The sequence below is a fragment of the Choloepus didactylus genome, chromosome 12 (assembly GCF_015220235.1).
Source record: "Choloepus didactylus isolate mChoDid1 chromosome 12, mChoDid1.pri, whole genome shotgun sequence".
NCBI classification, from domain to species: Eukaryota; Metazoa; Chordata; class Mammalia; order Pilosa; family Megalonychidae; genus Choloepus; species Choloepus didactylus.
In genome coordinates, this window is record NC_051318.1 from 94,315,793 (window position 1) to 94,342,890 (window position 27,098).

Sequence of the window (27,098 nt, forward strand, 5' to 3'; positions counted from 1 at the left end):
ATATCAGAATAAAAGAATATAACATATTTAAAGTGCTACAGGAAAAAAAACTGTCCATCTTATCTAAATTATAATTGAAGGGTAACAGTGAAATAAAAGCATTTTTTTGGACAAAAATTAAGTTTATCATTCATAGGTCCTCACTGAAAGAACTACTCAAGGACATATTGCAGTAAGAAGGAAAAGGAACTCAAAAGGAACTAGTGACATGCAATAGGCTAGTGGAACTAGTAGGATGCAACTATCACAGCAAAGAAACTGAGAACTATGTTAGAAAATAATCTACTTAATAAAAACAAAAGACCAATTTCAGAGGGTGGTTGTTTAAAAAGAATGTGGAAGCAACATGAAAAAGGGGAAAAAAGACATCAGAATTAAAACACGGTAAGATTCCTATGTGTTCTCTACATTTTTCTGGAATAAGCAACCTATTACTTTTATAATCAGAAAAGGAGGTATGCATTTTTTAAAGAAGAGAAAGCACTGTTTCTTTGCAGGCTAGTTTGAAAGTCATAAAAATGATGGTCATTTAAAAATAATACATATTTAACTATTCAACATTATGTTATTTCATTTGAATGGAACTTGAAATCCTTTGATTCAATAGAATACGAAGTAAAAATGATTTTCATTTAAAATTCCTTTAAAAGCACAACTTACAATATAAAAGATACTTTTTTAAAAATAGTCTTATTTAATTCCTCAGATGAAGTTAATTCCATATTCACTTCTGACTATTTTTAGGTATATAACACCAAATTATTGAGAAAATATTAGATATTTACCAATGGCTTTTTTTGTTGTTGTTGTAAAATTCACACAAAATAAAATACCATTTAAACCATTTTAAAGTGTACAATTCTGTGGCTTCTAGTACATTCACATTGTTTTGCAAACATTACCACCATTTAATTTCAGAACATTTTCATTGTCCCCAAAGGAAACCCCAAATCCATTAAGCAGTCACACTCCATTCTTTTCTCACCCCAAGTCCCAAGCAACCATTAATTTACATTCTATATGTATGGATTTCCCTCTTCTGGACACTTCATATAAATGGAATCATACCAATCTGCAGCTTTTTGTGTCTGGCTTCTTTCACTCAGCATAATATTTTCAAGGTTCATCCATGTTGTAGCATGTATTAGTATTTCATTACTCTTTGTGGCTGAATTATATCCCATTCTATGACTATTCCACATTTTGTTTACCTCTTTATAAGTTGACAGACATCTGGATTGCTTCCATGGTTGGATTACATCAAATAATGCTGCTATGAACATCTGTTTACAAGTTTTTGTTTGAACATCTATTTTCAATTCTCTTAACTATATTTCTAGGAGTGGAACTGCTGGGTCATACAGTAATTCGATGTTTAACTTTTTGAGGAACCACCAAAATCTTTTCCACAGTGGCTGCGCCACTGTACATTCCTATCAACAATGTGTGAGGGGTTCCAATTTCTCCACATTCTTGCCAAACAACACTTATTTTCTGTTTTGTTTTTTAACAGAATTGTTCTTATTATAGTCATCTTAGTGGGTGTGAAGTGGTGTCTCATTACAATTTTGATTCGCATTTCCCTAATGATTAATGATGTTTGACCATCTTTTTATGTGTTTATTGGTCTTTTGTATACCTTATTTGGAGAAATGTCTATAAGTCATTAGTTCATTTTTTAACTGGGTGGCTGGTCTTTTTGCTGTTAAGAGTTCTTTATATATTCTGGATATTAAATTCTTATCAGATACATGATTTGCAAATATGTTCTCCCATTTTGTTGGTTGCTTTCTACTTTGATAGTGTCCTTTGTTGTACAAAAGTTTAAGCTTTGATGAAATACATTTTATCCGCTTTTTCTTTTGGTGCTCATGTTTTTGGTGTAAAGCCTAAGAATTCATTGCCTAATACAAGGGTCCTGAAGATATTTCCTAAAGTTTTCTTCTAAGAGTTTTACTGTTTTAGTTCTTACATTTAGGTTGTTGATCCATTTTGAGTTTCGTTTTGCATATGGTGTGAGGTAGGGGTCCACTTTCATTGTTTTGCATGTGGATATCCAGTTTTGCCAGCACCACTTGTTTCTTTCCCTGTTGAGTAGACTTGGCACACTTATCAAAAATCAGTTGGCCATAGATGTGTGGGTTCTCAATTCTCTTCCACTTATCTGTATAACTATCTTTATGCCAATACCACACTGCTTTGTTTACAGTAGCTTTGTAGTAAGTTTTGAAACTAGGAAGTGTGAGTCTTTCAACTTTATTTTCCCTTTTCAAGATAGTTTTGGCTATTCAGGGTCCCTTGTGATTCCACATGAATTTTAGGATCAGCATGTCCATTTCTGCCAAAAAAGCAGTTGGAATTTTCATAGGGATTACATCGAATCTGTAAATCAATTTGGGGCATACTGCCGTCTTAACAATATTAAGATTTCCAATCCATGAACATGGGGTGTCTTTCCATTTATTTAGGTCTTTGTTGAAGTCTTTCAGCAATGTTTTACAGTTTTAAGTCTTTTAAATACTTGGATAAATTTATTCTTAGATATTTTACATTTTTAGATACTATTGTAAATGGAATTGTTTTCTTAATTTCATTTTAGAATTGTTTATTTCTAATGTATAGAAACATAACTAATTTATGTATGCTGATCTTGTATCCTGCAACTTTACTGAATTTATTAGCTTTTCTAGGGTTTCTGGTAGATAAGATCATGTGATCTGTACAAAGAAAGAGTTTTTCTGCTTCCTTTCCAATCTGGATGACTTTTATTTCTTTTTCTTGCCTAATTGCTCTGGTTAGAACTTCCAGTACAATGTTGAAAAAAATGGAATGAGTAGACATCCTTGTTTTGTTTCTGATTTTAGGGGAGAATCTTTCCGTCTTTAATCAGTAAGTATGACACTACCTGTGGATTTTTCATAGATGCCCTTTATCAGGTTGAGGAAGTTCTCTTTTATTCCTAGGTTACTGGGTTTTTGTTTGTTTGTTTGTTTAAATCATAAAAAGGGTGTTGTATTCTCTCAAATGTCTATTCTGTATCAATTCAGATGATCATATTCTCCCCCTTCATTCTGTTAATGTGGTACAGTACATAGACTAGTTTTCATACTGTGAATTCCCTGTATTGTATTACTGTAATAAATCCTACTTGGTCATGGTGTATAATTTTTAATATGTTGTTGGATTGGATTTGCTGGTATTTTGTTGAGGATTTTTGCATCTATATTCATAAGGGATATATTTCTTTAATTTTCTTTTGTTGTGATATTTTTATCTGACTTTGTTATTAGGGCAATGCAGTCCTCATAGAATTAGATATAAAATGCCCCCTCTCAACTTTCTGGAAGAGTTTGAGAAGGATAGGTATTAATTCTTTTTTTTTTTTTTAATCATCATTTTACTGAGATATATTCACATACCACGCAGTCATACAAAACAAATTGTACTTTCGATTGTTTACAGTACCATTACATAGTTGTACATTCATCACCTAAATCAATCCCTGACACCTTCATTAGCACACACACAAAAATAACAAGAATAATAATTAGAGTGAAAAAGAGCAATTGAAGTAAAAAAGAACACTGGGTACCTTTGTCTGTTTGTTTCCTTCCCCTACTTTTCTACACATCCATCCATAAACTAGACAAAGTGGAGTTTGGTCCTTATGGCATTCCCAATCCCACTGTCACCCCTCATAAGCTACATTTTTATACAACTGTCTTCGAGATTCATGGGTTCTGGGTTGTAGTTTAATAGTTTCAGGTATCCACCACCAGCTACCCCAATTCTTTAGAACCTAAAAAAGGTTGTCTAAAGTGTGCGTAAGAGTGCCCACCGGAGTGATCTCTCGGCTCGTTTTGGAATCTCTCTGCCACTGAAGCTTATTTCATTTCCTTTCACATCCCCCTTTTGGTCAAGAAGATGTTCTCCATCCCACGATGCCGGGTCTACATTCCTCCCCAGGAGTCATATTCCACGTTGCCAGGGAGATTCACTCCCCTGGGTGTCTGATCCCACGTAGGGGGGAGGGCAGTGATTTCACCTTTCAAGTTGGCTTAGCCAGAGAGAGAGGGCCACATCTGAGCAACAAAGAGGCATTCAGGAGGAGACTCTTAGGCACAAATATAGGGAGGCCTAGCCTCTCCTTTGCAGCAACCGTCTTCCCAAGGGTAAAACTTATGGTAGAGGGCTCAACCCATCAAACCACCAGTCCCCTATGTCTGTGGTCATGTTAGCAACCATGGCGGTGGGGTAGGCGAATACCCCTGCATTCTCCACAGGCTCCTCAAGGGGGCACTACATCTTTTTTTTTTTTTCCTTGTTTGTCTTTTTTCTTTCTTTTTTTTTTTTTAACTTTCCCTTCTTTTTTAAATCAACTGTATGAAAAAAACAGTTAAAAAGAAAACAAACATACAATAAAAGAACATTTCAAAGAGACCATAACAAGGGAGTAAGAAAAAGACAACTAACCTAAGATAACTGCTTAACTTCCAACATGTTCCTACTTTACCCCAAGAAAGTTACATAATATAGCAACATTTCAGTGAACTTGTTCCTACTACATCCATCAGAAATTAACAGACCATAGTCATTTCTGGGCATCCCCAGAACGTTAAATAGCTTATCTGTTCTTCTTGGATTATTGTTCCCCCTTCCTTAATTGCTCTCTACTGCTAGTTCCCCTACATTCTACATTATAAACCATTTGTTTTACATTTTTCAAAGTTCACATTAGTGGTAGCATATAATATTTCTCTTTTTGTGCCTGGCTTATTTCGCTCAGCATTATGTCTTCAAGGTTCATCCATGTTGTCATATGTTTCACCAGATCGTTCCTTCTTACTGCCGCGTAGTATTCCATCGTGTGTATATACCACATTTTATTTATCCACTCATCTGTTGAAGGACATTTGGGTTGTTTCCATCTCTTGGCAATTGTGAATAATGCTGCTATGAACATTGGCGTGCAGATATCTGTTCGTGTCACTGCTTTCCGATCTTCCGGGTATATACCGAGAAGTGCAATCGTTGGATCGAATGGTAGCTCTATATCTAGTTTTCTAAGGAACTGCCAGACTGACTTCCAGAGTGGCTGAACCATTATACAGTCCCACCAACAATGTATAAGAGTTCCAATTTCTCCACATCCCCTCCAGCATTTGTAGTTTCCTGTTTGTTTAATGGCAGCCATTCTAACCGGTGTTAGATGGTGTCTCATTGTGGTCTTAATTTGCATCTCTCTAATAGCTAGTGAAGCTGAACATTTTTTCATGTGTTTCTTGGCCATTTGTATTTCCTCTTCAGAGAACTGTCTTTTCATATCTTTTGCCCATTTTATAATTGGGCTGTCTGTACTATTGTCATTGAGTTGTAGGATTTCTTTGTATATGCAAGATATCAGTCTTTTGTCAGATACATGGTTTCCAAAAATTTTTTCCCATTGAGTTGGCTGCCTCTTTACCTTTTTGAGAAATTCCTTTGAGGTGCAGAAACTTCTAAGCTTGAGGAGTTCCCATTTATCTATTTTCTCTTTTGTTGCTTGTGCTTTGGGTGTAAAGTCTAGGAAGTGGCCTCCTAATACAAGGTCTTGAAGATGTTTTCCTACATTATCTTCTAGGAGTTTAATGGTACTTTCTTTTATATTGAGATCTTTGGTCCATTTTGAGTTAATTTTTGTGTAGGGGGTGAGGTAGGGGTCCTCTTTCATTCTTTTGGATATGGATATCCAACTCTCCCAGCCCCATTTGTTGAAAAGACCATTATGGCTCAGTTCGGTGACTTTGGGGGCCTTATCAAAGATCAGTCGGCCATAGATCTGAGGGTCTATCTCTGAATTCTCAATTCGATTCCATTGATCTATATGTCTATCTTTGTGCCAGTACCATGCTGTTTTGGCAACTGTGGCTTTATAATAAGCTTCAAAGTCAGGGAGTGTAAGTCCTCCCACTTCGTTTTTCTTTTTAGAGTGTCTTTAGCAATTCGAGGCATCTTCCGTTTCCAAATAAATTTGATAACTAGCTTTTCCAAGTCTGCAAAGTAGGTTGTTGGAATTTTGATTGGGATTGCATTGAATCTGTAGATGAGTTTGGGTAGAATTGACATCTTAATGACATTTAGCCTTCCTATCCATGAACATGGAATATTTTTCCATCTTTTAAGGTCCCCTTCTATTTCTTTTAGTAGAGTTATGTAGTTTTCTTTGTATAGGTCTTTTACATCTTTGGTTAAGTTTATTCCTAGGTACTTGATTTTTTTAGTTGCTATTGAAAATGGTATCTTTTTCTTGAGTGTCTCTTCAGTTTGTTCATTTCTAGCATATAGAAACATTACTGACTTATGTGCATTAATCTTGTATCCCGCTACTTTGCTAAATTTGTTTATTAGCTCTAGTAGGTGTATCGTTGATTTCTCAGGGTTTTCTAGATATAAGATCATATCATCTGCAAACAATGACAGTTTTACTTCTTCTTTTCCAATTTGGATGCCTTTTATTTCTTTGTCTTGCCGGATTGCCCTGGCTAGCACTTCCAGCACGATGTTGAATAACAGTGGTGACAGCGGGCATCCTTGTCTTGTTCCTGATCTTAGAGGGAAGGCTTTCAGTCTCTCACCATTGAGTACTATGCTGGCTGTGGGTTTTTCATATATGCTCTTTATCGTGTTGAGGAAGTTTCCTTCAATTCCTACCTTCTGAAGTGTTTTTATCAAAAAGGGATGTTGGATTTTGTCAAATGCTTTTTCAGCATCTATTGAGATGATCAATTGATTTTTCCCTTTCGAGTTTTTAATGTGTTGTAATACATTGATTGTTTTTCTTATGTTGAACCATCCTTGCATGCCTGGAATGAACCCCACTTGGTCATGGTGTATGATTTTTTTAATGTGTCTTTGGATTCGATTTGCAAGTATTTTGTTGAGGATTTTTGCATCTATATTCATTAGGGAGATTGGCCGGTAGTTTTCCTTTTTTGTAGCATCTTTGCCTGGTTTTGGTATTAGATTGATGTTAGCTTCATAAAATGAGTTAGGTAGTGTTCCATTTTTTTCAATGTTTTGAAAGAGTTTGAGTAAGATTGGTGTCAGTTGTTTCTGGAAAGTTTGGTAGAATTCCCCTGTGAAGCCATCTGGCCCTGGGCATTTATTTGTGGGAAGATTTTTGATGACTGATTGGATCTCTTTGCTTGTGATGGGTTGGTTGAGGTCTTCTATTTCTTCTCTGGTCAGTCTAGGTTGTTCATATGTTTCCAGGAAATTGTCCATTTCTTCTACATTATCTAGTTTGTTGCCATACAGTTGTTCATAATATCCTCTTATAATTTTTTTAATTTCTTCAGGGTCTGCAGTTATGTCACCTTTTTCATTCATTATTTTGTTTATCTGGGTCTTCTCTCTTTTTGATTTTGTCAGTCTAGCTAGGGGCTTGTCAATCTTGTTGATCTTCTCAAAGAACCAACTTTTGGTGATATTTATCCTCTCTATTGTTTTTTTGTTCTCTATGTCATTTATTTCTGCTTTAATCCTTGTTATTTCTTTTCTTCTACTTGGTTTAGGATTGGTTTGCTGTTCATTTTCTAGCTTCTTCAGTTGATCCATTAGTTCTTTGATTTTGGCTCTTTCTTCCTTTTTAATATATGCATTTAGTGCTATAAATTTCCCCCTTAGCACTGCTTTTGCTGCATCCCATAGGTTTTGGTATGTTGTGTTCTCATTTTCATTCGTCTCTATATATTTAGCAATTTCTCTTGCTATTTCTTCTTTAACCCACTGATTGTTTAGGAGTGTGTTGTTTAACCTCCAGGTATTTGTGAATTTTCTAAGTCTCTGATGGTTATTGACTTCTAATTGTATTCCATTGTGGTCAGAGAATGTGCTTTGAATAATTTCAATCTTTTTAAATTTATTGAGGCTTGTTTTATGTCCCAGCATATGATCTATTCTGGAGAAAGTTCCGTGAGCACTAGAAAAGTATGTGTATCCTGGTGATTTGGGATGTAATGTCCTGTAGATGTCTGTTAAATCTAATTCATTTATCAGATTGTTTAGGTTTTCAATTTCCTTATTGGTCTTCTGTCTGGTTGATCTATCTATAGGAGAGAGTGATGTGTTGAAGTCTCCCACAATTATTGTGGAAACATCAATTGCTTCCTTTAGTTTTGCCAGTGTTTCTCTCATGTATTTTGTGGCACCTTGACTGGGTGCATAGACATTTACGATTGTTATTTCTTCTTGCTGAATTGCCCCTTTTATTAGTATGTAGTGGTCTTCTTTGTCTCTCAAAACATCCCTGCATTTGAAGTCTATTTTATCTGAGATTAATATTGCTACACCTGCTTTCTTTTGGCTGTAGCTTGCATGAAATATTTTTTTCCATCCTTTCACTTTCAGTTTCTTTGTGTCCCTGTGTCTAAGATGAGTCTCTTGTATGCAACATATTGATGGTTCATTTTTTTTGATCCATTCTGTGAATCTATATCTTTTAATTGGGGAGTTTAATCCATTTACATTCAACGTTAAAACCGTGAAGGCATTTCTTGAATCGGCCATCTTATCCTTTGGATTATGTTTGCCATATTTTTCCCTCTCTCTATTAATATCCTTTATTGTACCCATACTGAATCTCTTTAGTACTGAACCTTTCTCCAAGTCTCTCTGTCCTGTCTTTGTTTCTCTGTCTGTAGGGCTCCCTTTAGTATCTCCAGTAGGGCAGGTCTCTTGTTAGCAAATTCTCTCAGCATTTCTTTGTCTGTGAAAAATTTAAGCTCTCCCTCAAATTTGAAGGAGAGCTTTGCTGGATAAAGTATTCTTGGCTGGAAATTCCTCTCACTCAGAATTTTAAATATATCGTGCCACTGCCTTCTTGCCTCCATGGTGGCTGCTGAGTAGTCACTACTTAGTCTTATGCTGTTTCCTTTGTATGTGGTGAATTGCTTTTCTCTTGCTGCTTTCAGAACTTGCTCCTTCTCTTCTATGTTTGACAGTGTGATCAGCATATGTCTTGGAGTGGGTTTTTTTGGATTTATTCTATTTGGAGTTCGCTGAGCATTTATGATTTGTGTATTTATGTTGTTTAGAAGATTTGGGAAGTTTTCCCCAACAATTTCTTTGAATACTCTTCCTAGACCTTTACCCTTTTCTTCCCGTTGTGGGACACCAATGAGTCTTATATTCGGACGTTTCATATTATCTATCATATCCCTGAGGTCCATTTCGAGTTTTTCAATTTTTTTCCCCATTCTTTCTTTTATGCTTTCATTTTCCATTCTGTCATCTTCCAGGTCACTGATTCGTTGTTCAACTTCCTCTAGTCTTGTACTATGAGTGTCCAGAATCTTTTTAATTTGGTCAACAGTTTCTTTAATTTCCATAAGATCATCCATTTTTTTATTTAGTCTTGCAATGTCTTCTTTATGCTCTTCTAGGGTCTTCTTGATTTCCTTCATATCCCGTACTATGGTCTCATTGTTCATCTTTAGTTCTTTGAGTAGCTGCTCTAGGTGCTGTGTCTCTTCTGGTCTTTTGATTTGGGTGCTTGGGCTTGGGTTATCCATATCGTCTGGTTTTTTCATATGCTTTATAATTTTCTGTTGTTTTTGGCCTCGTGGCATTTGCTGAACTTGATAGGGTTCTTTTAGGATTTGTAGACCAATTGAAGTCCTTATCTCTAATTTATCAGATCTACAGCTTCGTGGAGTACACTTTCTCTAACTAACCAGCAGGTGGCGTCCACGAGCCACCTGTTCTCCACAAGCCAGATCTCCCCTGCTTAGCCTTTTTGGTGAGTGGGGGAGTGAGTCTTGTGGGGCCCAATTGGTGTACCAAGCCTGCGTGTGTAGTTGGTGTTGCCTGCCCTGTATATGGGGCATGTTTCTGGGCAGTCGGGGAGGGGGGGTGGCCCCAACAATCAAATCTCCCTGATGATCCTAGAGTTTTAAAGCTGCTGCAATAGTCTAATCCTTCAGTTCAGTCCTGCCACAGTTTGTCTCTGCCACTGACCCACAAGTCTTTGGTATTGGCGTATGGCTCCTGAGACTTGCAAGTGGGCCCCTCTTCCAGGCTGTGCACCCCAGGTCCTCTGTTGAGGGATGACTGTGCTATGTCACAGGTGAGTGCCGTCCCCCCAGGGCAGTTCTGGGCTGCTGGTCTGTGTAGGGAGGCTCCCAGTCTGCTCAAATGATGGCTGAATGGGGCTTTGTTAATTCACACTGCTCCACCTTCCCAGCTCTGGGACATTCAGCTGAGGTTGCAGGGAAGGCTAATGTCCACGCCCAGTTTTGTGGTGTGTGCCTGTTATTTGAAGCACTTCCGTCACACTGGGTTGTCTGGGGCAGCTCTGGGCTATGGGGCTGGCGATGGGCAGGAGTGTTTCCTGTCCACCAGGATGGTGGCTGTGAGCGGACACCCCCCTTTTCTTGGGAAGTTGTGTTGTTTAGTGAATTTTCTCAGCCACTGGATTATTGCCTTTTGTCTCAGAGCTCTCTTAGTTCTGCTCTTGACTTGATGTGCCCAAATTGCAATTCTTTGAAGCTTTCTGTATTGAGCTTCTTAGAGTAATTGTTTTAGAAAAAGCAAAAAGGATTTAAAAAAAAAAAAAAAAAAAAAAAACGGCCCTCCTCAGAGATCTAATGGGTTATTGAAATGCTAAGAGACAAAGCAACCAGGGCCATTAAGGAAAGGTGCACAGGGCAGAGAGATCAGCTTTGCTTCGGGATTTGCATATGCGCCTCAAGGCCTGAGCTCCGCCCTTCCCCTTTCTGTGTTCACCAGAACTCCAAAAATCCTCTGCTTTTATTTTGGAGTTTTTCGTGTTGTTTTTTTTCTATGCCTGTCTCCTCTCTGCTGGGCTGGCTGCTCTCAGAGTCTCTGGTGTCTGGTCTCAGTCTATCTATGGTTGGAGTTTGAATCAGTAGAATGAGTTTCCGATAAGAGCAGCCACTGCAGTTCTCCCTTCTCCTTCCCGGAGCTGACAGCCCCTCCTCCCCCAGGACTGAGCCTGGCAGGGAGGGGCGCGGGTCCCCTGGCCGCAAAAACTTACAGATTTCGCTGATCTCAGCAGTTCCACGTTTTCATGAGTGTTGTATGAAGTATGCCCAAAGACAGATTGCTCTGTGGTGTCCAGTCCACGCAGTTCCTGGCTTTTTACCTACTTTCCTGGAGGAGTAACTAAAACTTACAGCTCACCAGTCTGCCATCTTGCCCCGCCTCCACCCAGGTATTAATTCTTGTTTAAACATTTGCTACAATTCACCAGTGTAGCATCTGGTCTTGAATGTTTCTTTGTTGGTAGTTTTTTGACTATTGATTCAATCTCTTCTATTTCTTCCTGAGTTAGTTTGGGCAGCTTGTGTTTCCAGGACTTTGTCCATTTCATCTAGGTTATATAATTTGTCAGCATACAATTGTTCACGGTATTTTCTTACAATCTTTTTATTTCTGTAAGGTCTCTACAATTGCTTTTTAAAATGTAACATCTAAAATATTATGTTTTGTTTTAACCATGATCCCAAAATTCTGTGTACTCATTTCTGTACAGAATGCAAGTATCGCAAGTCTTTCAACTATTTTACAAAGTGTAAGAAAAGCATTCTGAACATATCTTTAGAAACTTACTGTGTATGCAATCATAAATAATATGTACAGTATTACTTTCCTTATCATTGCCAGACATACTTTCCATGGATTATAGTCACATGTTCTTGGATGAGCACAGATTATAATAATACGCTCTTAAGATCATGAAAGCACTAATTAGAGCGCTATATAGGGATGTCCACTCAAAGATGGACTTTGACTTATCACCCTTCAATTGCCTTTTACTCTTCTTGGGATGGAGTAGAAGCTCCTTCATGTATGACTAAGTCCTTTTGGGTCTAGTCCCTACAAATCTCTGCAGATTTACCCATGATTTCCCAACACCTGCCTTAGACTGCAGCTGTGCCATGATCATATTTTAGAATGACCTTCTTGCTGGCAATCATCCAGCAAGTGTTTACTGGATGCCTGCCTCTGCCAGGTACTATGCCAGAGGCCAGAGATGCAGCAGGAAAGAGAAGACTTGGTCTAGTGGAGCTTATGGTCTAGAGTGGAAGACAGACAGACAAATATTTATTTATGACTAATTAAATGCAATGCTAAACAGGGACTGGGGTTGGTGTTATGACAACTGATTGCACGCTGATATGAACTAAAGCTTGCCCCAAGGTATGTAGCTGTAAGGTACCAGCTGGCATGGGACTGCTCGTGCTGCTGATAGGTTGGGCAAAAAGATTACGCAGAAAACAACTCGTCCAAGCTGAGATGTCTCAATGCTATCAAAAGAGAAATCTTTTGAGAGAGAAAAGTGATTGAAGACAGATATAGGACCACTTGTAAAGCGTTAGAGGAGAACTAAGCATGTGCAACTCCTTGAGAAAAAAAAAAAACCAACTAAGTGGCAGCCTGTTTCTGAACACATTTCTTTGTGTTCTAACCCCTGCCCTATCCACTAATGGAATCATTCCTCAGAGGTTTGGTCTCTCTAAATGCTAATCTACCTATTATGCTGTCACTAAATTATCTTCCCCGTTTCAATCATCTCACTCCACAATTTGATCTTATGAGACATTCAAGGAGGGAAGATGTACTAGCTTCCTTACAAATTAAATGATTGTTCCTATTTACATCATAATTAGAAGGTTCCTCAGGGTTTCAGTTTGTTTAGGTAAGTGCTTCTTTATAAATGGTAGCTTATTCTTGTCATACTCTTACACTTGAATTTATCTGTAGCTACTGGCATCTTGATTCGAGCTCATGTGGCATACTTTCCTAACAATTCTAATGCAACAGTGCTAAAAGCCAATTCTATCACCAGAGTGTTATGTCATTTATAATCTCAAAGTCTTTCATCTTTTAAGTACATAAAGGAAAACACTGCACTTTTTTTTTTCCTTTCAATAAAGAGCTCATATAAAAATTTAACTTTCCTTTAAGACCAGGGCAAGCCAGGCCAAAGGGTAAAGGTTGAAACTGATTGTGTTTTAAAACTTCAACTTCCATATGAAACCAAGGGAATAGATATCCATTTGGTAAAGGATCTAAATTTTCTAAATGGTACAACTCTACAGTCGACTTGTTCAAACACCACAATTGTATGGAACTTTGAATAGGAAGTGAGATACGGTAGGTTAGTATAGGCTAGAGTGAAATAGTGACACATCCCAGAGTAATTTGGGCAGATAATAAAAAATATATTTACAGCCTCCTCCTCCCCAGCCCCGAGGATCTGGGGGAAGGTGTGGATGTGCTGGACATCCTCACCTGGACTGGTGTTGATGTTGTCACAAACACTGGGACTGGCGGTTTGATGTGCTGAGCCCTCGAGCATGGGACTTGCCCTTATGAAGCTCATTACCACAAAGGAGAGTCTAAACTTGCATGTAATGGTGCCTAAGAGTCTCCCCCTGAGTACCTCTTTGTTGCTCAGATGTGGCCCTCTGTCTCTCTGAGCCATCTCGACAGGTGAACTCGCTGCCCTCCCCCCCATGTGGGACCCGACTCCCAGGGGTGTAAATCTCCCTGGCAATGCAGAATATGACTCCCGGAGATGAATGTGGACCCAGCATCGTGGGACTGAGAGTATCTTCTTGACCAAAAAGGGGATGCAAAATGAGATGAAATAGATTCAGTGGCTGAGAGATTTCAAATGGAGTCGAGAGGTCACTCTGGTGGACATTTTTATGCACTATATAGATAACACCTCTTAGGTTTCAATGTATTGGAATAGCTAGAAGTAAATACCTGAAACTACCAAACTCCAACCCAGCAGTCTGGACTCCTGAAGACAATTATATAATAATGTAGATTACAAGGGGTGACAGTGTGATTGTGAAGACCTTGTGGATCACACCCCCTTTATCTAGTGTATGGATGAGTAGAAAAATGGGGATAAAAACTAAAGGACAAATGGGGTGGGATGGGGGGATGATTTGGGTGTTCTTTTTTCACTTTTATTTTTTATTCTTGTTCTGGTTCTTTCTGATGTAAGAAAAATGTTCAGAGATAGATTGTGGTGATGAACGCATAACCATGTTATCATACTGTGGACAATGGATTGTATACCATGGATGATTGTATGGTGTGTGAATGTATTTCAGTAAAACTGAATTTAATAAAAAAAAAAAAAATTTAACCTTCCTATTATACATTTAAAAAGTCAACTTCAGGGTTTTTGTTTTAATTAAAAGTGGACATCTTATGATTCAAAACTCAAAAGGTTAATCTATGAACTGAAAAGATAACACATATTTAAAGAACTAAATCTTAAAATACTTTATTTTAATTAACCATGAATAGTTTAAAATAATTTAGCAGGGTTCTTTACTTAACACTAAATAATTCATTTAACTTATCTCATGAAGTGTCAGAACAATTTGCAACTCCATTTTGGTGCTGAACAATGCATTAAATTAAACATTACTGACCTCCACATGCCTTCAAAGTGAAAGAAAAAAAAAAAGGTTTATCTGGGTTTGTACAAAATAATATGATTTGGTAAATATTTGGTTTGTAAAGCAGAATAGCAAACTATGGAGGTCATAGGCTGGACTGGGGGCAAGCTGAAAGCTTCATTGTCCTGACCATTTAAAAAACAGGCCTTAATTTTTTCAGAAAATTTAAAATACTTCATTATTTTCAAAAAAGAGTAATAGAGAATATTCTATGATCACTTAGGTGCAGAAAGGCCTTGTTTAACCTTAGTTTTATAACCATTAAAAAAAATACTTGATGCAATTCAGGACAATTCAGAATATATTTACATATTCTTAGACGGCCAGGGCTGACCATATCTTTTTGTATCTCCCACAATAGTAGAGGAAGTGCTTGGAAACATGCATTTATCAAATAATTACTGTGCTATTAAGTCATATATATTCATTTGTTAAAGTTATCAAGTAACACATTTACTGAAACTTGCATTCTAATGAAATAAAACTCTGTAAAAAAAATTAAACAAACCCATAATTTTGAATTTTAGGTAACTCAGAATTGTATTCTTCTTGAAATTCAACTTAGTGAAGTCTGAAAGGAGTTCCTGAGTTATTTGCCTGAGTTATAGTACCAAAATGTTAAAATAGCATTTATAATTGGGAAAAAGAAAATAAAACATAGGCATCTGTCTTACAGAATAGCTAAGATTCAGGAAGATGAATTTTAAAGTGAATTTATGTGAACTGAAATCTAGAGAGGTAAGCAGGAAATTAAGCATGTAGGATACTATAGGCTGCCTTAAGGATTTTAAATTAAGTTTAAATCCTAAGGTTAATGGAAAATCAGAGAATACTGAAGCAGGGAAGCAATCAAATTTGAGTTTTTCAAATACTAATCTGGCCACTATATGCAGAATTTTTGGAATGGAGAAAGAAGGGAGTAGGGTGTCTAGGAAAGTGATCACGCTAATCTAGGGAGAAGAAAACAGCTACTTACAACAGGATGAAGGTAAAGAAATTGGAGAAAGACAGACAAACTGAGGAAATATTCTGAAGGTACCTTCAATAAACACTGATATCTACCTGAATTGGGGGCTAAAAGAGAGAGAAAGGCATTAGAATAACGTAGCTCAGGTTTTTGGCTTGAGCAACTATAACCTAAGAAGGTTGATGGACAGGCTCTATCACTACAAAACTGTTTCCTACAGGATTCACTAAAATATTTGTAAACCAGACGCTCCACTTTAATACCTAGAAAAACTATCCCAGTTGGAAATTATAAGAACTTAAAAATTAATAAATTCTCAATTAATAAGTGTTACATAAAGATATGAACTTTTCTTTCTGCCTCATTTACATTAAAATAGATACAAATATAATGTAGAACAGCTTCAAGAGCACCTCATTTCTCTAGACAAGAAATAAAAATAAAAAAGTATCAAGTGTATAAAATTATTTATCTTCGTTACTACTATAAGGAAACAGTTAGAATCAACTCATTGAATTATTACTTTTTCTAGGGTAATTATTTAAGAATTATCTCACATTTCTTCCCATCAAAGGAAAAGCCTAGGGCTACATGACCTTGGAACTGAAACACTAATAAAATGATCATAACTATAAAAATAATAAAAACAGCCTAAGGAACAGATGTCCACATTATAGCAATAACACAGTAAAATACCAAAATATCCAGGATTTCAAAAAAGATTGCAGAACATACAAAGAAACTGGAAGCAAAGCCCTAGTAAGGTATGGTGGTGAGGGACAGCAACACTGCAAATGTGATTAATTCCACTGAATGGCATGTTTGAGAAGGATTGAGATGGTGACATTTATACTGTATATATATTTCCCCAATTAAAAAAAAGAAAGAAAGAAACTAAGGAGATAACAATTCAATGCAATACATGATACTGAATGGGCTCTAAAAATGGAGGAGAAAAGGCTCAAAAATCCCACTGGATTTGTTTCAAAATAAGCAATTTCTCCTTGACATTCGTCAACTTGCCTATAACCAATCCAAATCCATACACACATACACCCAGACATATATTCACACATACACAAAGAAGGGCACAGAGCTCTTGACAGCACTGAAAAGTAGGGAAAAAGATTCCTATAAGGTCAATGTTACTAGGCTATAACCATGGTTCAGAATTATCCTTTCAAAATAATTTAAAGATCTTCTTTATTAATATATCTTATTAGGAGTTATATTCCATACTAGGAATTCAATTTTTCAAATTACTTAGTATTTTGGAAATCTAAAATTCATGTTTAAAAAAAAAATAGTAGCAATACCACTCCCACTCCCTCCCATATTTTAAAGAATAAACATTGGTTAAGACTTGACAAAATGGAAAAAAAGCCAAACCCTATTGCTGTAAGCTGTTGGCAGATTGGGGAAGAGAAGTTGACAAATTTAGCCAGTAAATTCTCCCTTTACTTTACCAGTACATACAGTATTTCTCAATAAGTATTTGCTGAGAAAACGAGCGACTGACACCTTTACTGGACAATTAGATCACAAAGGAAAAGGCAGAATCCTAATCTTAAAAAATACCACAATAATGCCTGGTTTTACACACGGAGTTTCACGTCTAAGCAAAAACCCCTATATAATACTGCCTTGCTAATCTGGTTATCAACATAGAATTAAACAATTCCAGAAAACATCAAACAACAAATGTTTCCACCAGCAGCTGCCAATGTGGAGTCATTCCATAATGTAAATGTTATACTAGCATTAATATATCCTTTGTGCTATAGCCACATTTGACTGCAACTTATGCTATTCTTAAAATTGACCATTTTTATAAAAGAATGTGTATTTTCTTAAGATTTTGATTTCATTTCTGAAAAGGAGAGAATAAAGCAGTGAGAAAGGGAAACAGCAGCTCCCAAGGGGGAGAAGATGCTGCCATTTGCAGGAAAGGCCTGTGGCAGGGAGAGCAGGGACAGCCGTGGAGCACTGTGTCTGGGCACAAGTGAGAGCACATCCACCAGGCCTCACGGCAGCCAGCAAAAGAAGTGCTGAGGACCCAGCCTGGGAGTCAGCGGTCAGAAGGGCTGGCAGAAAGGCCAGGAAATGGAAAAACCAGGGTGACTGTGAAGGTGACCTACTAATACAAAAGGGGTTCTGATAAGCCTAACTTTAAGACGTTGCATTTAGGGAATGCGGAGTTTTTGAAAGGAAAAAAAAAGAAGTGAGTTTATAGAAAGTATCAATATTTGGGGACTAGGACAAAAAGAGCCTCTCTGGGGAACTTAACAGTAAGTACACATTAATCTATTAGAATGTGGAGTTGAGTGACAATGAGAAATTGTCAAGTAATCAAGTTATATGTGGCAGAGTTATTGGAAAGATTACACATAGTAAATATTAGATTATTTAGACAAGTATTTTCTACAAATATTTTTTAATTATGTGTAAACTTCACGAAATCAGGGAATTTCTTGTGTCCCTGGGGCCTAGAACAAGTTTGTAATATGAATAAATAAAAGGAAAAAAAAAAAAGGAAAAGAAGAAAAGGTTTAGGCAGCATTTCATCATCAGAGATGGTAATCTGGTTGTCAGATCATATGCTTTACATTCAGATTTGGCATTTAAGGGAGGAGACTGTAAAACGTATTAAGCTTTAATTTTCACTCTGTAAGAAATACTTAAAAAGGAAAACACATCATTATCTACCAGGGCTGCCTGATATGGTAGATGCTAGCCAAAAATGGCTACTTAAATTATTAAGTAAAATAAAAAAAAAAATCAGTTCCTCAGGCACACTACCCACATTTCAAGTGCCCAACAGTAACATATGACTGTAGATGCTGCACTGGACGAAGCAGAGACAGAGCGCCTCTATCACTGCAGGAACCCTACAGGGCCACATGGGAGCCCCTGAGGCAAACGTTTACAGGGGGCTGTCAAGTAAAGCAGAAAGCAACACTGAGAGGTGAAGGGTTCTCAATGACTGGAAAAGAGTCCTGGGAAACAGGCCCTCAGCTCCTGCTGACTGTTATTCTGAAGGAATACAGGCCCAGGGTTACTAGTTCTTTCAATTATTCAAGAAAAGGCAGAGGGACAAGATATTTATGCGAAATCACTTGCCAATTAATTCAATTAAAAAACAACCCCTGCAAAACTAAAAAACATGTACACTAGTTGTATGAGGCCACTAGTTAGTAGCCCTATGATCAATATACTTTTATCCCAGGTTTTTTTTTTTTTTTAATTATTGTGGTAACATATATACAACATAAAATTTCCCATTTTAGCCACTTTTGAGCATACAATTCAGTGGCATTAATTACATTCAAAATGTGACACTATCACCATCATACGTTACCAAATCTTTCCATCACTGAAAACAGAAATCTTTATACACTAGGCATTAACTCCCCATTCTCCCACCTCACACACACACACTTGGTAACCTAAAATCTACTTTCTGTCTCTATGAATTTGCATATTCTCGTTATTTGATACAAGTGAGATAATACAATACTTGCGTTTTGGTATCTGGCTTATTTCACTCAACATGGTGTCTTCAAGATTTATCCATGTAGTAAGTCACATGTATCAGTACTTCATTCCTCCTCATGGCTGAATAACATTCCACTGTACATATATACCACCTTTTGTTTATTTAATCCATTCATCGGCTGATGGGCACTTGGGTGGCTTCCCTCCCTTTGCCAATGTGAATAATGACACTAGGAACATAGGTGCACAAATATTTGTTCAAGTTCCTGCCTTCTATTCTTTTACATATATACCTAGAAGTGGGATTGCTGGTAATTCTATACTTAATTTTCTGAATACTGTCAAATGATTTGCCACAGTGGCTGCATCATTTTACATTCCCACCAACAAAGAACAAGAGTTCCCATTTCTCTGCATCTCAGCCAACACTTGATAATTCTTTTTTTTTTTTTTTTTTTTTAAATATGCCATTCTAGTGTGTTTCTCTAATGGCTAATGATGTGGGCATTTTTTTCATGTACTTATTGGTCATTTGTATATCTTCTTTATAGAAATGTGTATTCAAGCCCTTTCCCCATTTTTAAATTGAGTTGCTTGCCTTTTTGTTGTTGAGTTATAGAAGGTCTTTATATATATTCTGGGTATTAAACCCTTACCACAAGTTGCTTTGCAAATAGTTTCTGCCATTCTGTATGTTTTCTTTCACTTTCTTGATAATGACAAAAGACTTTAATTTTGATGCAGCCCAATTTTTCTTTTGCTGCTTGTGCTTTTGGTGAAAAGTCTAAGAATCCATTGCCTAATACAAAATTCTAAAGATACTGTAAAAATTTATAGCTTTAGAGTTTTGATTCTTATATTTAGGTCTTTGATCCATTTTGAATTAATATCTGTATATGGTGTGAGGTGGGGGTCCACTTTCATTCCTTTGCATGTGGATATCTAGTTTCTCCAGCACTATCTGATGAAGACAATTTTCTTTCCCCACTGAGTGGACTTGGTACCCTTATCAAAACTCAACTGGCCATAGATATGTGGGTTTATTTCTGAATTTGATTACATTGTTCTGTATGTCTGTGCTTGTGCAGTACTACACTGTTTTGATTACTGTAGCTTTGTAATAAGTTTTGAAATTGGGAAGTGTGAGTCCTTCAACTTTGTTCTTTGTCAAGATGGTCTTAGCTATTTCGGGAATTCCTGCCATTCCATACGAACTTGATGAATGCTTTTTCCATTTTTGCAGAGAGGACTGTTGGAATTTTGATAATGATTGTGTCAAATCTGTAAATTGCTTTGGGTAGTATTGACATTTTAATGATATTAAGTCTTTGAATTCATGAACACAGGATATCCTTCTATTTATTTACCTCTTCTTTAATTTCTTTCAGCAATGACTGGCAGTTTTCCATGTACAAGTCCTTTACATACTTGATTAAATTTATTGCTAGATATCTTATTCTTTTAGTGGCTATTATAAATGGAAATGTTTTCTTGACAAGGTTGTTTTTTTTTTTTTAAGAAAGCAGCAGCAAGCAATTAATAATTATTACTAGAAGCAGCAAAGTAATGACACAAGTGGGTAATAACCACTGGCATCCAGACTACAGCTTTACTGAAGGACCACCAATTCCCTCCATCTCCATTCCCATGCTCCCATCCTGAGGAAAATTCATGAGTTGGTACATCCTGAGCAGAATCCATAGTTGGTTGATGGATTCTTCTAGACTGGTCTTATGGGAGTGCATTCAACTTAGTCGTCAGACAAAAAATCAAAAAATACCTCCTGGAGGCAGAGCAAGATGGAGGTGTGGCACTTAGTTAGTCCTCTAGAGAAACTAGTAAACAGTCAGGAACACGTAGTAAATCGTCTGGAACAACTGTTGGGGCACATCTGTGACTGGACACACATCCGTACACCAGCCTGGAATGGGTGGAATGGCTGAGATCGCAGCACAAAACTGTACGTAAGGCTCCCTAAACTGTGGAGCTGGCACCCCTCCCCCACCAGCACGACAGACTGAGTTTGAAAACTTCACTGTGGGAAAAAGAAGCAGGCCACCTGGAGTGAGGGACAGTAACTCAAGCAAGTACCAACTGCGGTTTTAATTAATAAATTTGGACTACTGGATACAACCCATAAGCACAGATAAATACAGAGAAAGCAGTAAAGTACCCTGAGGTCGCTCCCTGCAGAGAGGAGGTGGGGCTGATGGAAAAAAACAAAAAAATTAAAACAAGAGGCTTTTGGAGACAGCTCAGCCCAGAATACTGGAAAATGTCTGTGTCTCAAGAAAAGGATCACAGAGAATTGGGTACCTATGCTGGTCTAACGGCGAAACTGAGGGACTGGGGATTAGACATCATACAGCTGTGCATCCATCACCACAATTAATTTTTTTTTGAATTTTTAGAACATTTTCATTACTCCAGAAAAGAAATAAAGACAAAAAAAGGAAACTCAAATCCTCCCATACTCCTAGCCACCCCCTCCTACATTACTGACTCATAGTATTGGTACAGTACATTTATTACTGTTGATGAAAGAATGTTAAAATACTAACTGTAGTATATAGTGTGCAATAGGTAGATATTTTTTTCCCTATATGCCCCTCTATTATTAACTTCTGTTATAGTGTCATACATTTGTTCTGGTTCATGAAAGAGATGTCTAATATTTGTACGGTTAATCGTGGACATTGTCCACCACAAGGTTCACTGTTTTATACATTCCCACCTTTTAACCTCCAACTTTCTTTCTGGTGACATATGTGACTCTGAGCTTCCCCTTTCCACCACATTCATGCACCATTCAGCACTGTTAATTATTCTCCCAACATGCTACTGTCACCTCTGTCCGTTTGCAAACACTGAAGTTCAACCTAGTTGAACATTCTGCTCATAATAAGCAACCGCTCCCCATTCTTTAGCCTCGTTCTATATCCTGGTAACTTATATTTCATGTCTATGAGTTTACATATTATAATTAGTTCATATCAGTGAGACTATAAATATTTTTCCTTATGTGCCTGACTTATTTCACTCAATTCAGTGTCCTCAAGGTTTCTTCATCAACCCATTTTTTTTTAAGATGGTTTTGTTCACACACCATACATTCTGACCTAAGTAAACAATTGATGGTTCCCTGTATAATAACGTAGTTGTTAACCACTATCTATATAAGGACATCTCCATTTCTTCCACAAAGGAGAAAGAGTCAAAGAAGGTAGAGAGACAAAAGAAAAAGAAAAAAGACAGAGAAAAAAATGAAAAAACAAACATGACAGCTAGGAAGCAACAAAAGGAAAGATAGCATTAAACTAAAGTAGAATAAAGAGTCAGACAACATCACCGATGCCAAGAGTCCCATACCCCTCCCTTATGTCCCCCTCTTCTATGAATTTAACTTTGGTATATTGCCTTTGTTACATTAAAGGAAACATAATACAATGTTTCTGCTAATTATACTCTCTAGTTTGCAATGACTGTATTTTTCCCCCAAAACCACCCTATTTTTAACACCTTGCAAGGTTGGCATTTGTTTTACCTCATGTAAAAACATATTTGCATATTTTATCACAATTGTTGAGCACTCTATGTTTCACTGAGTTCTACAGTCCCAGTCTTTATCTTTCCTCTTTCCTTTTGGTGTCCCACATGCTCCTAAACTTCCTCTTTCAACCATACTCACAGTCAACTTTGTTCAGTGTACTTACATTGCTGTGCTACCAGCACCCAAAATTGTGTTCCATACCTTTCACTCCTGTCTTTTCCTATCTGTCTGTAGTGCTCCCTTTAGTATTTTCTGTAGAGCAGGCACCTTGTTCACAAACTCTCTCATTGTCTGTCTGTCAGAGAATATTTTAAACTCTCCCTCATACTTGAAGGACAGTTTTGCTGGATATAGGATTCTTGGTTGACAGTTTTTCTCTTTCAGTATCTTAAATATATCACACCACTTCCTTCTTGCCTCCATGGTTTCTACTGAGAAATCCACACATAGTCTTATCAAGCTTCCTCTGTATGTGATGGATCACTTTTCTCCTGCTGCTTGCAGGATTCTCTTTGTCTTTGACATTTGACAATCCAATTATTAAATGTCTTGGTGGAGGCTTATTCAGATCTATTCTGTTTGGGGTACGCTGCGCTTCTTGGATCTGTAATTTTATGTCTTTCAAAAGGGATGGGAAATTTTCATTGATTATTTCCTATATTATTGCTTCTGCCCCCTTTCCCTTCTCTTCTCCTTCCGGGACACCCATGACATGTACATTCCTGCATTTCATTTTGTCCTTAAGTTCCTGGAGATGTTGCTCATATTTTTCCCTTCTTTTCTCTAACTGTTCTTTTGTGTGTAGGCTTTCAGATTCCTTGTTCTCCAGTTCGTTTTCCTCTGCCTCTTGAGAGCTGCTATTGTATGTCTCCATCGTGTCCTTCATCTTGTGTGTTGTGCCTTTCATTTCCACAGATTCTGCCAGTTGTTTATCGAACTTGCAATCTCTACCTTATGTCCGTCCAGTGTTTTCATTATACGCTTCATCTCTTTTGCCATATCTTCCCTAAACTTTTTGAATTGATTTAGCATTAGTTGTTTCAATTCCTGCATCTCAGCTGAAGTGTAAGTTTGTTCCTTTGACTGGGCCATAACTTCATTTTTCTTACTACAGGTTGTAGTTTTCTGTTGTCTAGGCATCTGGTTTCCTTGGTTACCCCAATCAGGTGCTCCTAGACCAGAATGGGCTCAGATCTCAGAAGGAGTCAATATTAGTACCAGGTTTCACTGAGAGCGTGTCTTAGAAGATTGACATACTCTGTGAGGCCTCTAGCTGCTGTGCTTTTCCTAACCTGCCCAGCAAGCAGGTGGTGTCTGTCAGCCTTTCGCTCCTGACTGGTATAAGGAGGTGTGGCCCACAGTTTCTGTTTTGGCTATTTCCTCCCAGGCTCTGGGGTCTGGTTTTGAATGAGAGGCTGGGAGTAGGACTGGGCACCACCTTTTCCCTCTTAGGGAAGATACACCCTCTAGGGAGTGATCAACAGCATTTAAATAGGTTCTTTGTCTGTCTGACTCTGCTATTTCCACCCTTGTCTGGCTCAGAGCTCTATGAACTGAAAATGGTTGGGGCTTTCTCCACTGAGCCGCCCTGGTTGAGAGAGAGAAAAACGGACAGAAAGCCCCCCTTCAGGGCCAATCTACACCCCCCACCCCCACCCCAGCTTCACCAGCCGGCCAGAGATAGCACCTGATCCTCTGGGCTCCCCCTCCTGGTACAGCGAAGTCTTCCAGCTCTTTAAGGTTAGTCACCACTAAAAGCCTCTGTCTGCTTGTTGGGGATTTGTAGCTTGCATCAAGCAGTCCACATTTGTTAATTAAAACCCCAGTTGGAGCTGGACTGAGGTATATTCGCTTGTTCAGAGAGTGCTGCTCTCTATCACAGCAAAGTTTTGCAGTTCATGCTGCCATGGGGGGAGGAGGCTCCCAGCTCAGGTCTGCAGTTTCTACTTACAGATTTTATGCTGCAATCTCAGGTGTTCCTCCCAATCCAGGTTAGTGTATGATGTGTGGGCAGTCACGGTTGTCCCCCAGTAGTTATTCTAGATTATTTACTAGTTGTTCCTGGTTTTTATGAGTTGTCCCAGGGGACTAACTAACTTCAACTCCTCTCTATGCCACCATCTTCTTCTGTCTCTCCTTCTCATTGTATTTTATTTTTATTTTTCCTCTATCTTTTGTATTTTTATTCTTCATTTGTTTTCCTCCTTTGCCTCTTTCTTTGGGGAAGAGATGGAAGTGTCCTCGTATACACTGTGGCGGTGAATGCAAAATTATGTGATTATACTGTGAGTCACAGATTGTGTACTTAGGGTAGATTATATAGTGTGTGAATAAAACTGTTAAAAAATAAACATATGGTCCTGCAACCCATTATTGGGTATATATTTAGAAGAACCAAGAGCAGGAACATGAATGGGCATTGCATACTGGTGTCTATGGCAGCCATATTCACGATTCGCAATGGGTGGAGATGGCCTAATGGTACATCAACTGATAAACAGAATGGTGAACTATGGTGTAATACAATGGAATACCAAGCGGTGGTAAGAAGAAATGAAGTCGTGAGGTATGCACCTAGGTGAATGGACCCTGAGGACAGTATGTCAAGTGAAATAAGCCAGAATTGAAAGGATAAACAGTATAATGGACTAACTACAATGTGCAAACTCTGAGAACTGAATCTGAGAGCACAGTTTATCAGGGGAAGGCTTATGGTAAAGGTTCCTAGATTGTAAGCGCTTACAGCAGTCACATCTATTAATGAGTTGTAATGGTTATCTCTAAATTCTGAGATGTTGAGCTGGTTGGTCCCTGTAATTTCAGGTATCTGTCTGACACCTGAGACTCAGAGCCAGAATTCGGCAGCTATGAATGTTAGCATGACCCCATACAGCAAATGTTAAAAAAGCTGAAAAAGAGATCAAACTTCAGTTAGAGATATGAATGAAATGGATTTGATTAGAACTAAGGCAAACCAGACTACAGGGAAAAATATGATATTGACTGTTTTAAAACCTCAACTTCTGTGTAAGACCCAAGGAAAAGATGTTTATTTGGTTCAAAATCTATACTTTCTTTAGCATGCTATATAATTTAACTTGTATGGTCAGTTTAGTCAAACACCATAATTACATGGAACCTTGAATGGGGAGTGATCTGGTTGGTTTGTACAGGCTAGCATGAAATCCTGATGCATCCCAGAGTAATTTGGGCAGCAAATAAAAAGTATCTGCAAAGCCCCCTTGAGGGCCTGCAGAAAAATGTGGAAATATTAAACTCCCCTAACTGGGGAATTCCTGATATTCTTGCAAGCATTGGGAACTACCATTGTAGTAGGTGGAAGTCCTCGATCTTGGGGCTTGTCCTTATGAAGCTTGTTACTGCAAAGGAGAGACTAAGCCTACTTTTAATGGTGCCTAAGAGTCACCCCCAGAGAACCTCTTTTGTTGCTCAGATGTGGCTTGTCTCTCTATAAGCCCACTCAGCTGGTAAACTCACTGCCCTCCCCCCTACATGGGACATGACTCCCAGGATGTAAATCTCCCTGGCACGTGGGACATGCTTCCCAGAGATGAGCCTGGACCTGGCATCATAGGATTGACCAAAAGTGGGGAAGAGAAATTAAACAAAATAAAGTTTCAGTGGCTGAGAGATCTCAGATGGAGCTGAGAGGTCATTTGGAGGTTATTCTTATGCATTATATTGACATCCCTTTTTAGGTTTTAGTGTAGTAGAATAGCTAGAAAGAAATACCTGAAACCGTTGAACTGCAATCCAGTATCCTTGATTCTTGAAGACTACTGTGTAACTATACAGTTTACATGGGGTGACTGTGTGATTGTGAAAACCTTGTGGCTCATACTCCCTTTATCCGGTGTATGGACAAATGAGTTGAAAAAAGGGGGACAAAAAGTAAATGAACAATAGGTGGGAAAAAGGAGTATGAGATGTTTTGGGTGTTCTTTTTTACTTTTATTTTTATTCTTATTCTTATTTTTTGGAGTAATGAAAATGTTTAAAAACTTGATTGTAGTGATGAATGCACAACTATATGATGATACCATGAACAATTCATTGTACACTTTGGATGATTGTATGCTATGTGAATATATCTCAATAAATTTGCATAAAAATAAAAAAAAATACCTTCATATAATTCGGAAATTTGACCACTTTTACTTATAAAAATTGCAACTTCCTATGGTTCAGCCTAACAACTCCCTCTTTATGGAAGACTTAACACTGAACTGAATCTTCTATATGAGAATAATATAATTCAAAACACTGATTCAGTCTCACCACAATCATGACTTGTTCATGACCATGCAGCTTGTCAGAGGCAGAGTAGGGGAGAAAAATTCAAGTCTCCAGATTCCAGAACCAGTGAGTGCTCTCTGCTTATACCATATTGCATCTTAAATATACTGAAGCAACGCAGATGTCTTTTGGTGGTCTGGTAAAGATAAGCTACCACAACTTAAAATATATTTTTTCTACAGTATGTTCATTACACCAGCTAGCAAGGTATTCAGCAGGGGCCTATACCTCGTGAGGAGAAGATGATTCATACTGGACTTTTGGTACATATTGAGTAAGGAAG

General features: G+C 37.7%; 1 protein-coding gene across 1 annotated transcript in view; it reads right to left on the reverse strand.

Moving 5' to 3' along the window:
- Positions 1-27,098, reverse strand: part of GTF2F2 (general transcription factor IIF subunit 2) — a 229,870-nt gene that overhangs the window by 55,785 nt on the left and 146,987 nt on the right. The window lies entirely within an intron of this gene.